This window comes from Cherax quadricarinatus, chromosome 78 (assembly GCF_038502225.1).
Source record: "Cherax quadricarinatus isolate ZL_2023a chromosome 78, ASM3850222v1, whole genome shotgun sequence".
Taxonomy (NCBI): domain Eukaryota; kingdom Metazoa; phylum Arthropoda; class Malacostraca; order Decapoda; family Parastacidae; genus Cherax; species Cherax quadricarinatus.
In genome coordinates, this window is record NC_091369.1 from 706,367 (window position 1) to 723,052 (window position 16,686).

Consider the following 16,686-nt stretch of genomic DNA (forward strand, 5'->3'; position numbering starts at 1 on the left):
AGGGAAGGTAGAATAAAAGGTACATAGTGGGTGGGAGGAAAGGTAGAAGGAAGGGTATACAGTGTGTGGAAGGGAAGGTAGAAGGAAGGGTATACAGTGTGTGGGAGGGAAGGTAGAAGGAAGGATATACAGTGTGTGGGAGGGAAGGTAGAAGGAAGGGTATACAGTGTGTGGGAGGGAAGGTAGAAGTAAGGGTAAACAGTAGGTGGGAGGGAAGGTAGAAGGAAGGGTATAAATTGTGTGGGAGGGAAGTTAGAAGGAAGGGTACACAGTGTGTGGGAGGGAAGGTAGAAGGAAGGGTATACAGTGTGTGGGAGGGAAGGTAGAAGGAAGGGTAAACAGTGTGTGGGAGGGAAGGTAGAAGGAAGGGTAAACAGTGTGTGGGAGGGAAGGTAGAAGGAAGGGTATACAGTGTGTGGGAGGGAAGGTAGAAGGAAGGGTATACAGTGTGTGGGAGGGAAGGTAGAAGGAAGGATACACAGTGTGTGGGAGGGAAGGTAGAAGGAAGGGTAAACTGTGTGGGAGGGAAGGTAGAAGGAAGGGTAAACAGTGTGTGGGAGGGAAGGTAGAAGGAAGGGTATACAGTGTGTGGGAGGGAAGGTAGAAGGAAGGGTATACAGTGTGTGGGAGGGAAGGTAGAAGGAAGGATATACAGTGTGTGGGATAGAAGGAAGGGTATATAGTGTGTGGGAGGGAAGGTAGAAGGAAGGGTATACAGTGTGTGGGAGGGAAGGTAGAAGGAAGGGTATACACAGTGTGTGGGAGGGAAGGTAGAAGGAAGGGTAAACAGTGTGTGGGAGGGAAGGTAGAAGGAAGGGTAAACAGTACAGTGTGTGGGAGGAAGGTAGAAGGAAGGGTATACAGTGTGTGGGAGGGAAGGTAGAAGGAAGGATACACAGTGTGTGGGAGGGAAGGTAGAAGGAAGGGTAAACTGTGTGGGAGGGAAGGTAAAAGGAAGGGTAAACAGTGTGTGGGAGGGAAGGTAGAAGGAAGGGTATACAGTGTGTGGGAGGGAAGGTAGAAGGAAGGGTATACAGTGTGTGGGAGGGAAGGTAGAAGGAAGGGTATACAGTGTGTGGGAGGGAAGGTAGAAGGAAGGGTATACAGTGTGTGGGAGGGACGGTAGTGTAGAAGGAAGGGTATACAGTGTAGGGAAGGAAAGGAAGGGTATGCAGCGTGTGGTAGGGAAGGTAGAAGGAAGGGTACACAGTGTGTGGGAGGGAAGGTAGAAGGAAGGGTATACAGTGTGTGGGAGGGAAGGTAGAAGGAAGGGTAAACAGTGTGTGGGAGGGAAGGTAGAAGGAAGGGTATACAGTGTGTGGGAGGGAAGGTAGAAGGAAGGGTCTAGAGGGTGTGGGAGGGAAGGTAGGGAAGGATACACAGTGTGTGGGAGGGAAGGTAGAAGGAAGGGTATACAGTGTGTGGGAGGGAAGGTAGAAGGAAGGGTATACAGTGTGTGGGAGGGAAGGTAGAAGGAAGGGTATACAGTGTGTGGGAGGGAAGGTAGAAGGAAGGATATACAGTGTGTGGGAGGGAAGGTAGAAGGAAGGGTATATAGTGTGTGGGAGGGAAGGTAGAAGGAAGGGTATACAGTGTGTGGGAGGGAAGGTAGAAGGAAGGGTATACAGTGTGTGGGAGGGAAGGTAGAAGGAAGGGTATACAGTGTGTGGGAGGGAAGGTAGAAGGAAGGGTAAACAGTGTGTGGGAGGGAAGGTAGAAGGAAGGGTAAACAGTGTGTGGGAGGGAAGGTAGAAGGAAGGGTATACAGTGTGTGGGAGGAAGGTAGAAGGAAGGGTATACAGTGTGTGGGAGGGAAGGTAGAAGGAAGGATACACAGTGTGTGGGAGGGAAGGTAGAAGGAAGGGTAAACTGTGTGGGAGGGAAGGTAGAAGGAAGGGTAAACAGTGTGTGGGAGGGAAGGTAGAAGGAAGGGTATACAGTGTGTGGGAGGGAAGGTAGAAGGAAGGGTATACAGTGTGTGGGAGGGAAGGTAGAAGGAAGGATATACAGTGTGTGGGAGGGAAGGTAGAAGGAAGGGTATACAGTGTGTGGGAGGGAAGGTAGAAGGAAGGGTATACAGTGTGTGGGAGGGAAGGTAGAAGGAAGGGTATACAGTGTGTGGGAGGGAAGGTAGAAGGAAGGGTATGCAGTGTGTGGGAGGGAAGGTAGAAGGAAGGGTATACAGTGTGTGGGAGGGAAGGTAGAAGGAAGGGTAAACAGTGTGTGGGAGGGAAGGTAGAAGGAAGGGTAAACAGTGTGTGGGAGGGAAGGTAGAAGGAAGGGTATACAGTGTGTGGGAGGGAAGGTAGAAGGAAGGGTATACAGTGTGTGGGAGGGAAGGTAGAAGGAAGGATACACAGTGTGTGGGAGGGAAGGTAGAAGGAAGGGTAAACTGTGTGGGAGGGAAGGTAGAAGGAAGGGTAAACAGTGTGTGGGAGGGAAGGTAGAAGGAAGGGTATACAGTGTGTGGGAGGGAAGGTAGAAGGAAGGGTATACAGTGTGTGGGAGGGAAGGTAGAAGGAAGGATATACAGTGTGTGGGAGGGAAGGTAGAAGGAAGGGTATATAGTGTGTGGGAGGGAAGGTAGAAGGAAGGGTATACAGTAGGGAAGGTAGAAGGAAGGGTATACAGTGTGTGGGAGGGAAGGTAGAAGGAAGGGTATACAGTGTGTGGGAGGGAAGGTAGAAGGAAGGGTAAACAGTGTGTGGGAGGGAAGGTAGAAGGAAGGGTAAACAGTGTGTGGGAGGGAAGGTAGAAGGAAGGGTATACAGTGTGTGGGAGGGAAGGTAGAAGGAAGGGTATACAGTGTGTGGGAGGGAAGGTAGAAGGAAGGATACACAGTGTGTGGGAGGGAAGGTAGAAGAAAGGGTAAACTGTGTGGGAGGGAAGGTAGAAGGAAGGGTAAACAGTGGGGGAGGGAAGGTAGAAGGAAGGGTATACAGTGTGTGGGAGGGAAGGTAGAAGGAAGGGTATACAGTGTGTGGGAGGGAAGGTAGAAGGAAGGATATACAGTGTGTGGGAGGGAAGGTAGAAGGAAGGGTATATAGTGTGTGGGAGGGAAGGTAGAAGGAAGGGATACAGTGTGTGGGAGGGAAGGTAGAAGGAAGGGTATACAGTGTGTGGGAGGGAAGGTAGAAGGAAGGGTATACAGTGTGTGGGAGGGAAGGTAGAAGGAAGGGTATATAGTGTGTGGGAGGGAAGGTAGAAGGAAGGGTATACAGTGTGTGGGAGGGAAGGTAGAAGGAAGGGTATACAGTGTGTGGGAGGGAAGGTAGAAGGAAGGGTATGCAGTGTGTGGGAGGGAAGGTAGAAGGAAGGGTATACAGTGTGTGGGAGGGAAGGTAGAAGGAAGGGTATACAGTGTGTGGGAGAGAAGGTAGAAGGAAGGGTATACAGTGTGTGTGGGAGGGAAGGTAGAAGGAAGGGTATACAGTAGGTGGGAGGGAAGGTAGAAGGAAGGGCATACAGTAGGTGGGATGGAAGGTAGAAGGAAGGGTATACAGTGTGTGGGAGGGAAGGTAGAAGGAATGGTATATAGTGTGTGGGAGGGAAGGTAGAAGGAAGGGTATACAGTAGGTGGGAGGGAAGGTAGAAGGAAGGGTATACAGTTTGTGGGAGGGAAGATAGAAGGAAGGGTATATAGTAGGTGGGAGGGAAGGTAGAAGGAAGGGTATACAGTAGGTGGGAGGGAAGGTAGAAGAAAGGGTATACAGTGTGTGGGAGGGAAGGTAGAAGGAAGGTATACAGTAGGTGGGAGGGAAGGTAGAAGGAAGGGTATACAGTGTGTGGGAGGGAAGGTAGAAGGAAGGGTATACAGTAGGTGGGAGGGAAGGTAGAAGGAAGGGTATACAGTGTGTGAGAGGGAAGGTAGAAGGAATGGTATATAGTGTGTGGGAGGGAAGGTAGAAGGAAGGGTATACAGTAGGTGGGAGGGAAGGTAGAAGGAAGGGTATAGTGTGTGGGAGGGAAGGTAGAAGGAAGGGTATACAGTAGGTGGGAGGGAAGGTAGAAGGAAGGGTATACAGTAGGTGGGAGGGAAGGTAGAAGGAAGGGTATACAGCGTGTGGGAGGGAAGGTAGAAGGAGGGGTATACAGTAGGTGGGAGGGAAGGTAGAAGGAAGGGTATACAGTGTGTGGGAGAGAAGGTAGAAGGAAGGGTATACAGTAGGTGGGAGGGAAGGTAGAAGGAAGGGTATACAGTGTGTGGGAGGGAAGGTAGAAGGAAGGGTATACAGTGTGTGGGAGGGAAGGTAGAAGGAAGGGTATACAGTAGGTGGGAGGCAAGGTAGAAGGAAGGGTATACAGTAGGTGGGAGGGAAGGTAGAAGGAAGGGTATACAGTGTGTGGGAGGGAAGGTAGAAGGAAGGGTATACAGTGTGTGGGAGGGAAGGTAGAAGGAAGGGTATACAGTGTGTGGGAGGGAAGGTAGAAGGAAGGGTATACAGTGTGTGGGAGGGAAGGTAGAAGGAAGGGTATACAGTGTGTGGGAGGGAAGGTAGATGGAAGGGTATACAGTGTGTGGGAGGGAAGGTAGAAGGAAGGGTATACAGTGTGTGGGAGGGAAGGTAGAAGGAAGGGTATACAGTAGGTGGGAGGCAAGGTAGAAGGAAGGGTATACAGTAGGTGGGAGGGAAGGTAGAAGGAAGGGTATACAGTGTGTGGGAGGGAAGGTAGAAGGAAGGGTATACAGTGTGTGGGAGGGAAGGTAGAAGGAAGGGTATACAGTGTGTGGGAGGGAAGGTAGAAGGAAGGGTATACAGTGTGTGGGAGGGAAGGTAGAAGGAAGGGTATACAGTGTGTGGGAGGGAAGGTAGAAGGAAGGGTATACAGTGTGTGGGAGTGAAGGTAGATGGAAGGGTATACAGTGTGTGGGAGGGAAGGTAGAAGGAAGGGTATACAGTGTGTGGGAGGGAAGGTAGAAGGAAGGGTATACAGTGTGTGGGAGGGAAGGTAGAAGGAAGGGTATACAGTGTGTGGGAGGGAAGGTAGAAGGAAGGGTATACAGTGTGTGGGAGGGAAGGTAGAAGGAAGGGTATACAGTGTGTGGGAGGGAAGGTAGAAGGAAGGGTATACAGTGTGTGGGAGGGAAGGTAGAAGGAAGGGTATACAGTGTGTGGGAGGGAAGGTAGAAGGAAGGGTATACAGTGTGTGGGAGGGAAGGTAGAAGGAAGGATATACAGTGTGTGGGAGGGAAGGTAGAAGGAAGGGTATATGTGTGGGAGGGAAGGTAGAAGGAAGGGTATACAGTGTGTGGGAGGGAAGGTAGAAGGAAGGGTATACAGTGTGTGGGAGGGAAGGTAGAAGGAAGGGTATACAGTGTGGGAGGGAAGGTAGGGAGGGAAGTGTAGAAGGAAGGAAGGGTATACAGTGTGTGGGAGGGAAGGTAGAAGGAAGGGTATATAGGGAAGGTAGTGTGTAGGGGAGGGAAGGTAGAAGGAAGGGTATACAGTGTGTGGGAGGGAAGGTAGAAGGAAGGGTATACAGTAGTGTGGGAGGGAAGGTAGAAGGAAGGGTATGCAGTGTGTGGGAGGGAAGGTAGAAGGAAGGGTATACAGTAGGTGGGAGGTGTGGGAGGGAAGGTAGAAGGAAGGGTATACAGTGTGTGGGAGGGAGGTAGAAGGAAGGGTATACAGAGGTGGGAGGGAAGGTAGAAGGAAGGGTATACAGTGTGTGGAGGGAAGGTAGAAGGAATGGTATATAGTGTGTGGGAGGGAAGGTAGAAGGAAGGGTAAACAGTAGGTGGGAGGGAAGGTAGAACGAAGGGTATAGTGTGTGGGAGGGAAGGTAGAAGGAAGGGTATACAGTAGGTGGGAGGGAAGGTAGAAGGAAGGGTATACAGTAGGTGGGAGGGAAGGTAGAAGGAAGGGTATACAGTGTGTGGGAGGGAAGGTAGAAGGAAGGGTATACAGTAGGTGGGAGGGAAGGTAGAAGGAAGGGTATACAGTGTGTGGGAGGGAAGGTAGAAGGAAGGGTATACAGTGTGTGGGAGGGAAGGTAGAAGGAAGGGTATACAGTAGGTGGGAGGGAAGGTAGAAGGAAGGGTAGAAGTGGGTATACAGTTTAGTGGGAGGGTAGGTGGGGGTAAGGTAGAAGGATGGGTATACAGTTTGTGCGAGGGAAGGTAGAAGGAAGGGTATACAGTGTGTGGGAGAGAAGGTAGAAGGAAGGGTATACAGTAGGTGGGAGGGAAGGTAGAAGGAAGGGTATACAGTGTGTGGGAGGGAAGGTAGAAGGAAGGGTATACAGTGTGTGGGAGGGAAGGTAGAAGGAAGGGTATACAGTGTGTGGGAGGGAAGGTAGAAGGAAGGGTATACAGTGTGTGGGAGGGAAGGTAGAAGGAAGGGTATACAGTGTGTGGGAGGGAAGGTAGAAGGAAGGGTATACAGTGTGTGGGAGGGAAGGTAGAAGGAAGGGTATACAGTGTGTGGGAGGGAAGGTAGAAGGAAGGGTATACAGTGTGTGGGAGGGAAGGTAGAAGGAAGGGTATACAGTGTGTGGGAGGGAAGGTAGAAGGAAGGGTATACAGTGTGTGGGAGGGAAGGTAGAAGGAAGGGTATACAGTGTGTGGGAGGGAAGGTAGAAGGAAGGGTATACAGTAGGGAAGGTAGAAGGAAGGGTATACAGTGTGTGGGAGGGAAGGTAGAAGGAAGGGTATACAGTGTGTGGGAGGGAAGGTAGAAGGAAGGGTATACAGTGTGTGGGAGGGAAGGTAGAAGGAAGGGTATACAGTGTGTGGGAGGGAAGGTAGAAGGAAGGGTATACAGGTAGAAGGAAGGGTATACAGTGTGTGGGAGGGAAGGTAGAAGGAAGGGTATACAGTGTGTGGGAGGGAAGGTGTGGGAGGGGGTATACAGTGTGTGGGAGGGAAGGTAGAAGGAGGGTAAGGTGTGGGAGGGAAGGGGAAGGGTATACAGTGTGTGGGAGGGAAGGTACAAGGAAGGGTAGGTGTGGGAGGGAAGGTAGATGGAAGGGTATACAGTGTGTGGGAGGGAAGGTAGAAGGAAGGGTATACAGTGTGTGGGAGGGAAGGTAGAAGGTAGGGTATACAGTGTGTGGGAGGGAAGGTAGAAGGAAGGGTATACAGTGTGTGGGAGGGAAGGTAGAAGGAAGGGTATACAGTGTGTGGGAGGGAAGGTAGAAGGAAGGGTATACAGTGTGTGGGAGGGAAGGTAGAAGGAAGGGTATACAGTGTGTGGGAGGGAAGGTAGAAGGAAGGGTATACAGTGTGTGGGAGGGAAGGTAGAAGGAAGGGTATACAGTGTGTGGGAGGGAAGGTAGAAGGAAGGGTATACAGTGTGTGGGAGGGAAGGTAGAAGGAAGGGTATACAGTGTGTGGGAGGGAAGGTAGAAGGAAGGGTATACAGTGTGTGGGAGGGAAGGTAGAAGGAAGGGTATACAGTGTGTGGGAGGGAAGGTAGAAGGAAGGGTATACAGTGTGTGGGAGGGAAGGTAGAAGGAAGGGTATACAGTGTGTGGGAGGGAAGGTAGAAGGAAGGGTATACAGTAGGTGGGAGGGAAGGTAGAAGGAAGGGTATACAGTGTGTGGGAGGGAAGGTAGAAGGAAGGGTATACAGTGTGTGGGAGGGAAGGTAGAAGGAAGGGTATACAGTAGGTGGGAGAGAAAATATGGATGCACTGCTCAGCACATTTATTGTAGACACGTTCAGCCACGAGTGGCGAGACTGAAGCGTTTCTAATGAATCCTCAGAGGTGTGTGAGAGAGAGAGAGAGAGAGAGAGAGAGAGAGAGAGGTGAATTAAGGGTGGAGAAGCTACTAGTCTAGTGTGCTGAGCGTGACTCTGTGCTCAGTCCCCGTGGCAAAGCTCTGTATTGCCACCACTCCACCGTACTCCCTCCTTGTCCGTGACACGCACGCCACTGCCTTAATTACAGGTGTCATCAAGGTCGTAATGATGGTGCCCTTCCCCTCCCTTCCATCTTCACGCCTCACTCCTTCATTAATCCCGTTCTCTCCACTGAAGATGTATAAGTCCCCCCACACCCACTGACTCCTGCTCACCTAGAGGCAAATAGGTATCTGGTTACCTAGGTACCTGACGTAGGATAATAGGTATCTGGTTATCTAGGTACCTGATGTAGGATCGACCTTCCACAATTCTTTATATATATATATATATATATATATATATATATATATATATATATATATATATATATATATATATATATATATATATATATATATATATATATATATATATATATATATATATATATATATATATATAAAGTGAACTACGCCTTGTCTTGATTGGTGTCAAGGGGTACGGGAGTTATTTCTTGAGTAGCTTTAGGTAGATGTCGTTTTGATAAGGACCTGCCTCGTATGGGCCAGTAGGCCTTCTGCAGTGTTCCTACATTCTTATGTTCTTCTTTACTAGCACTTTGAGAGTAAGTTCAGCACTACGTTAAGTAGTGAACTACACTTTCTTGTGCCTTGAATTTATGCTCCGAAAATAGTTTGCTTTGCTTTACGCGATAATTATTTAATCCTGGCAAGAATCAGCACTGTAGCATCAACAGGCAGACAACTATAGAGGCAGCATCAACAGCCTGGTTGACCAGGCAGACACTAGACAAACCTGGTCCTGGGCTGGTCTCCGGGAGCAGGAAAATGTTCGAAATCTATTAAGGGAATATCAGAAATATCCTCAATCAAGGGATGTCGAATCGTGTCATGCAGTCTTCCCTCATCAGTTACTCTAACTTCATTTTTTTTTTTTAATATTTACGTGTTCTGGGACACTCATTGCCCTCTCAGGCGGTGCACAGCCTTCACTCTGGTCAGTGCACCTGTGTGGTTACACTGAAGGAAGTGCACGAGATTGTATAACGTCATTACACACACACACACACCTCTGTCAGTATGCTCTCGTGTTAGTCCACTTTTGCTTTCTATTCCAAGTCTCTTTTTATTGCTAGCTAACATTAACACTCGGACAGCATCAGCATTCAGGTAACATTAACACTCAGGCAGCATCAACATTCAGGTAGCATTTACATTCAGGCAACATTAGCAATCAGGCAACATAAACACTCAGACATTATTTACTCTCAGAGGCAATAATTACTCCCAAGAGAATCATAAAGACAGGAATAGAATAGTATTAACTCTGGAGGGAAGGAGGTAGTGGGAAGAAGTGAGGGAGGAGATGGAAGGGAGTTCGACAGGGGTGGAGGGTTGGCTGGTTAATGGAGTTTTAAGTCTATCGATTACACTAGGGTCATTAAGGCTGCATGTAACCTGTTCACCACCCATCAGGAATACTTGGCTCCATAGAATAGGGGTGAAAAGTAAAATCTCAAGTGTGTATTTACTGAGAGGCATACACCACTTGGTGTGTATATCCTGTTTGTAGGCAGGGATGGTAGTGGTGGTGGAGCGTTGGCTACTACTGTTGCTGCTGCTGCTGCTGCTGCTGCTGCTGCTGCTGCTGCTGTTGCTGATGTTGTTACTGCTGTTACTGTCGCTGCTGCTACTGCTGCTGCTGTTGCTGCTGTCACTACTGATGTTGCTACTGCTGCTGCTATTGCTGCTGCTACTGTTGATGTTGCTACTACTGCTGCTACTACTGCTGGTGCTACTGCTGCTGCCACTGCTGATGTTGCTGCTGTTACTGCTACAGTAAGCTTGTAAGAGATAATTAGCCTCTCGCCCCGGGCCCTGCACACCATTATGTCCTGACTCCCTAACCCCAGGTCCAGGCTTTAAGGCGTCGTAAAGGACCCAGCTAATAAAAAAAAGGTCAACTTGGAGGTTGTAGGTAGGTTAGGTAAGGGATGCTTGAGGTAAGGGGGTAGTAAGATGGGGAAGGGGTTGGTCTGCCTTAGGTTATAAAAAAATTATTCATTAATCTATCATCCGTGAGTGGTCCATTAATCCCTTGTAGGATGTTAAGATAGAGTAATCAGTATCTCACAAAGTATTCTCTCTCTCTCTCTCTCTCTCTCTCTCTCTCTCTCTCTCTCTCTATCTATCTATCTATCTATCTATCTTTATCTCTCTCTCTCTCTCTCTCTATCTATCTTTATCTCTATCTCTCTCTCTCTCTCTCTCTCTCTCTCTCTCTCTCTCTCTCTCTCTCTCTCTCTCTCTCTCTCTCTCTCTCTCTCTCTCTCTCTCTCTTTCTGCTTTACTAGTCTTGCCTCACACTTCTAGATAGAAGTCCTAAAACCAGATAGTTCTCAGCAGGTCATCTCAGTGTCCTTTATTTCCCATATACTCTCTCTCAGTGTGTGATGTCCCTCAGGGAATACAGTGTTTATCATTCCTCTGAGGTTAGTCTCCGTTATAACTATTAAATCTGATTTACCGATTGTTATTCTCCCCTTAATCTCAACTCGTCTTTGTGAGTCCGTGTGTGTGTGTGTGTGTGTGTGTGTGTGTGTGTGTGTGTGTGTGTGTGTGTGTGTGTGTGTGTGTGTGTGTGTGTGTGTGTGTGTGTGTGTGTATTCTTTACTTCACAGGTGTTGAAGGATTTAAACTTGGAAATATTATTAGTAGGTAGGCTATACTCACCTAATTATGGTTACATTGGTCGAGTCACAGCTCCTGCGTTCCTAGATTATGTGTGGGAGAGATTGTAGTGGATAGACTGTGTGGGTGAGGCTGTCCTGGATAGATAGTGTGTGGGAGAGACTGTATTGGATAGACTGTGTGGGTGAGGCTGTCCTGGATAGTGTGTGGGAGAGACTGTATTGGATAGACTGTGTGGGTGAGGCTGTCCTGGATAGATAGTGTGTGGGAGAGACTGTATTGGATAGACTGTGTGGGTGAGGCTGTCCTGGATAGATAGTGTGTGGGAGAGACTGTATTGGATAGACTGTGTGGGTGAGACTAGTAATATCAGAGGAGTGTGCATAAATTGAGGGAGGTGTCGGAGAACAAGTAGAACGGGAATAAACCAAGGAGGAAGAGGAAGAGGAGGAGGAGGAGGACGACGACGACGACGACGAAAAGAGGAGGAGAACAAGGAGGAAACCAGGGAAGAAGGATAGGAGGAAGGCATTAACTTGCATCAGGAGTCAGAGCTTATTCGGTGTTCATGTTGGCTCTTGTACCATTATCTTAATTGATCACCTCCTCACGCCTCACTCTTGACCCCCCAGTGGTGAATGCCGCCATTAACCACTTATAATGACCTAGTAGAGTCACTGACACGGACAGTTGTTCCAGTTTCCTGGATAGAGGTGGGGATATACTAGCAGTGGGTGAGATGTTAAATAACTCTCTCTCTCTCTCTCTCTCTCTCTCTCTCTCTCTCTCTCTCTCTCTCTCTCTCTCTCTCTCTCTCTCTCTCTCTCTCTCTCTCTCTCTCTCTCTCTCTCTCTCTCTCACACTACTTTTCCATACATAATGTGTACTGGCTCCTGTGAATTAAATTATTTATCAATATATATATACACTGAGAGGTATACATCTCATTGTATATAAACATATGTAGGTGAATATAAGCTAGTGTGCAGGTGACAGCTGCTCGCAGGATAACAGTGGTGTGTGGTTGGCGCATCCTCCGCGCCTACAGGATGTGTCATGAATACGGAATGTAACTGCCGACACTACTGAAGAAGAGAGACAAGCACACAGCAACCTTGGCAACACGTTTCGCACGATGTAAAGCTTTATCAAGTCATTTGGCTTGATGAAACTCAAGTGACTTGATAAAGCTCTACACAGAGCGGATCTTAGTTACATTGAAAGTTTGCTGTGGTCCTGTCTGTTCTCCAGGGTGTTGTTTTTGTTACTTTGTAAGGGCTGCGACGGCCTGAGCCGTAGGAACCTTCTTGAGGATATAGAACCTGTAGATGGTTGTTTAATGGGGTTTAAAGCCTGTCCTCTCCACTTGAGCCATTAAAGGCTGCAAGTAACCTTTTCGCAACCAGACAAGAATACACGTTAATCCCTAAAACAGGTATTAAAGTAAACTCGTAGCATATATACGCGGAGGGGGAATGCACCTCCCGGTGTGTGTTTCTGCGTTGTGTTGAAGGTTCGACGGCCCTCCATTATTATTTCCTCCCTCTCCATGTGGTCCTCCGTTATGCTGTGAGCAAACTAAGGTAGCCAGCTGCATGTACTCTGTGCTGTTACCACCGCTGCATTGAACAAACTGAGCCATTGAACAACATACCTCGTCCACAACAATTATTATCACTGCTACAGTGAACAAACTGAACCAGGGAAGAACATATCTCGTTCACAACGAGTATTAGCACTGCTACAGTGAACAAACTGAACCACTGAACAACATACCACGTCCACAACGAGTATTATCACTGCTATAGTGAATCTTTACCGTCGTCCCACCAGCAAATTTGCGGTCGCGCAAGCTTGTCCAAAATCACGGTTGGTGGAGGAAGTGGTTACGGGATTTTGAAAGCCGGTTTTTGTAGCAGTTAATGTGTGGTGTGATGTTCCAGGTGTTGTGTGGGAGGTGTTAATTTATTCCACGGCTCGTTAGTGATGTTAATGTTACTTGTTAACCTCCACTCCTTCCCAACCCCCAACCCCTCCCTTCTACTCATTCCCTCCCTTCCTCTCTCCTTCCATCCGTGCATGCATGCAACCACACGTACTAAATCTAAATCTATTGCCTAGTAATAAAATCGTATACGTGATGCGTTTAGAAAGTCTTCCTCAGTGTTAATTTAGAGTAGATTATGACTGGATTGACTAGTCTAGGCTAGGCTAGATGTACCTAAGCATGGTACATGTCTCTGTGTACCTAAGCACGGTACATGTCTGTGTACCTGAGCATGGTACATGTCCCTGACTGTGTACCTGAATTCGGTACATGTCCCTGGTTGTGTACTTGAGTTCGATACACGTCCCTGACTGTGTACCTGAGTTCGGTACATGTCCCTGACTGTGTACCTGAGCACGGTACATATCCCTTTATACCTGTTGCTTATTGTAAATAAGACGCTGGTCTTATTTAGAGTCCATGTGTGTGTGTGTGTACTCACCTAGTTGAGGTTGCGGGGGTCGAGTCCGAGCTCCTGGCCCCGGTGTGTGTGTGTGTGTGTGTGTGTGTGTGTGTGTGTGTGTGTGTGTGTGTGTGTGTGTGTGTGTGTACTCGCCTATTTATGGTTACAGGGGTCGATTCATAGATCCTGGCCCCGCCGCTTCGCTGGTCGCTACTAGGTCCAGTCTCTCCCTATATGTGTCTGTGTGTACTCACCTATTTGTGTGTGTGGGCGCGCGTGCGTGCACGATTACTCCCTGGAAGGGTGGCCTTACGGGTGAGAGATATTTAAAGCCAGCCCACCATACCTCCCATAAGGTCAGCCCACCATGCCTCCCATAAGGTCAGCCCACCATGCCTCCCATAAGGGCAGCCCACCATACCTCCCATAAGGTCAGCCCACCATACCTCCATAAGGTCAGCCCACCATGCCTCCCATAAGATCAGCCCACCATGCCTCCCCGTAAGGTCAGCCCACCATGCCTCCCCGTAAGGTCAGCCCACCATGCCTCCCCGTAAGGTCAGCCCACCATGCCTCCCATAAGATCAGCCCCCCAGACCTCCATAAGGTCAGCCCACCATGCCTCCCCGTAAGGTCAGCCCACCATGCCTCCCTGTAAGGTCAGCCCACCATGCCTCCCCGTAAGGTCAGCCCACCATGCCTCCCCGTAAGGTCAGCCCACCATGCCTCCCCGTAAGGTCAGCCCACCATGCCTCCCCGTAAGGTCAGCCCACCATGCCTCCCCGTAAGGTCAGCCCACCATGCCTCCCCGTAAGGTCAGCCCACCATGCCTCCCCGTAAGGTCAGCCCACCATGCCTCCCCGTAAGGTCAGCCCACCATGCCTCCCCGTAAGGTCAGCCCACCATGCCTCCCCGTAAGGTCAGTCCACCATGCCTCCCCGTAAGGTCAGCCCACCATGCCTCCCCGTAAGGTCAGCCCACCATGCCTCCCCGTAAGGTCAGCCCACCATGCCTCCCCGTAAGGTCAGCCCACCATGCCTCCCCGTAAGGTCAGCCCACCATGCCTCCCCGTAAAGTTCATCCACTACCTCTGACTGGTAAGTCTGCAGCGTACTCTAGTATTAAGTGGAAGGCGCAGCTGTAGTGTTATATTATGTTACTGAGATCATAATGGCAGACTTCTGCCTATATTGCTTTATTGAGGTGTATAGCTGTGTTGTTAGTGGTAGTGTGCGGCAGACGGGCAGGGCAGGCAGGCAGGCAAAAAGGCAGGGCAGGCAAGAAGACAGGCAGGCAAGAAGGCAGGCAGGGCAAAAAGACAGGAAGACAAGAAGGCAGGCAGGCAGGTAAGAAGGCAGGCAAGAAGGAAGGCAGGCAGGCAGGGTAGGTAGGCAGGCAGGCAGGCAGGCGGGCAGGCAGGGCAGGCAGGCAAGAAGGCAGGCAGGCAAGAAGGCAGGCAGGCAGGGCAGGCAGACAGGCAGGGCAGGCAAGAAGGCAGGCGCGCAGGGCAGGCAGGTAAGAAGGCAGGCATGCAGGGCAGGCAGGCAAGAAGGCAGGCATGCAGGGCAGGCAGGTAAGAAGGCAGGGCAGGCAGGTAAGAAGGCAGGCGTGCAGGGCAGGCAGGTAAGAAGGCAGGCGTGCAGGACAGGCAGGTAAGAAAGCAGGCATGTAGAGCAGGCAGGCAGACAGACAGGGCAGGCAGACAGGCAAGAAGGCAGGCGCGCAGGGCAGGCAGGTAAGAAGGCAGGCATGCAGGGCAGGCAGGCAAGAAGGCAGGCATGCAGGGCAGGCAGGTAAGAAGGCAGGGCAGGCAGGTAAGAAGGCAGGCGTGCAGGGCAGGCAGGTAAGAAGGCAGGCGTGCAGGACAGACAGGTAAGAAAGCAGACATGTAGAGCAGGCAGGCAGACAGACAGGGCAGGCAGACAGGCAAGAAGGCAGGCGTGCAGGGCAGGCAGGTAAGAAGGCAGGCGTGCAGGGCAGGCAGGTAAGAAGACAGGCAGGCAGTGCAGTTGTGATTAACATGATTACTTTATATCACACGAATGATCACTTGCCAGTACTCACCTACTTCCTGCCATGATCACATGAATGATCACTTGCCTGTACTCACCTACTTCCTGCCATGATCACATGAATGATCACTTGCCTGTACTCACCTACTTCCTGCCATGATCACATGAATGATCACTTGCCTGTACTCACCTACTTTCTGCCATGATCACATGAATGATCACTTGCCTGTACTCACCTACTTCCTGCCATGATCATATGAATGATCACTTGCCAGTACTCACCTACTTTCTGCCATGATCACATGAATGATCACTTGCCTGTACTCACCTACTTTCTGCCATGATCACATGAATGATCACTTGCCTGTACTCACCTACTTCCTGCCATGATCACATGAATGATCACTTGCCTGTACTCACCTACTTTCTGCCATGATCACATGAATGATCACTTGCCTGTACTCACCTACTTTCTGCCATGATCACATGAATAGTCACATACCTTGACTTGTCTCTTCCTCTCTTGTTCACATTCTTCTTCTTTCAACGTACCAGCCGTATCCCACTGAGGCGGGGTGGCCCAAAAGAAAAAACTGAAGTTTCTCCTTTTAAATTTAGTAATATATACAGGAGAAGGGGTTACTAGCCCCTTGCTCCCGGCATTTTAGTCGCCTCTTACGACACGCATGGCTTACAGAGGAAGAATTCTGTTCCACTTCCCCATGGAGATAAGAGGAAATAAACAAGAACAAGAATTAGAAAGAAAATAGAAGGAAACCCAGAGGGGTGTGTATATATATGCTTGTACATGTATGTGTAGTGTGACCTAAGTGTAAGTAGAAGTAGCAAGACTTACCTGTAATCTTGCATATTTATGAGACAGACAAAAGACATCAGCAATCCTACCATCATGTAAAACAATCACAGGCTTTCGTTTTACACTCACTTGGCAGGACGGTAGTACCTCCCTGGGTGGTTTCTGTCTACCAACCTACTACCTACTACCAACCTACTACATATGACTACATAATCACACATGATAGCACGAATGCTCTGGGGGTATCTATTTATTTTGACTTCCTCACTATGTGACTTGTACGTCTATCGTTGCTGGCCAAGGAGGGGGTATGTGTGTGTTAGGGGGAAGTGGAAGTGAGGTTGTGGGGAGAGGGGGTGAAAGGGGATGTGAGGTAGGGGGAGAAGGGGTGGAAGGAGGGCACTGGTGTTTGCCCCAATACCCCAGGTGAAACACTGGGCCAGATTGGGCACGGTTTCTCTTGCCCAAACCCTCCCCAAACCTCCCCACCTCCACTGTCAACATCTCCACACACAGTAGAGTGAAACCGGTTCATTGAACCTGGTTCTACACTCATGCATTACACAGACCGGTTCAGTGAACCTGGTTCTACAGTCATGCATTACACAGACTGGTTCAGTGAACCTGGTTCTACAGTCATGCATTACACAGACTGGCTCAGTGAACCTGGTTCTACAGTCATGCATTACGCAGACTGGTTCAGTGAACCTGGTTCTACAGTCATGCATTACACAGACTGGTTCAGTGAACCTGGTTCTACAGTCATGCATTACACAGACTGGTTCAGTGAACCTGGTTCTACAGTCATGCATTACGCAGACTGGTTCAGTGAACCTGGTTCTACAGTCATGCATTACGCAGACTAGTTCAGTGAACCTGGTTCTACAGTCATGCATTACGCAGACTGGT

At 49.4% G+C, this 16,686-nt stretch overlaps 1 protein-coding gene across 5 annotated transcripts in view; it reads left to right on the forward strand.

Annotated features, from left to right (window-relative positions):
- The window catches only part of LOC128701528 (protein Shroom), a 942,770-nt gene that overhangs the window by 604,748 nt on the left and 321,336 nt on the right, over positions 1-16,686 (forward strand). The gene's annotated exons all lie outside the window — the stretch shown is intronic.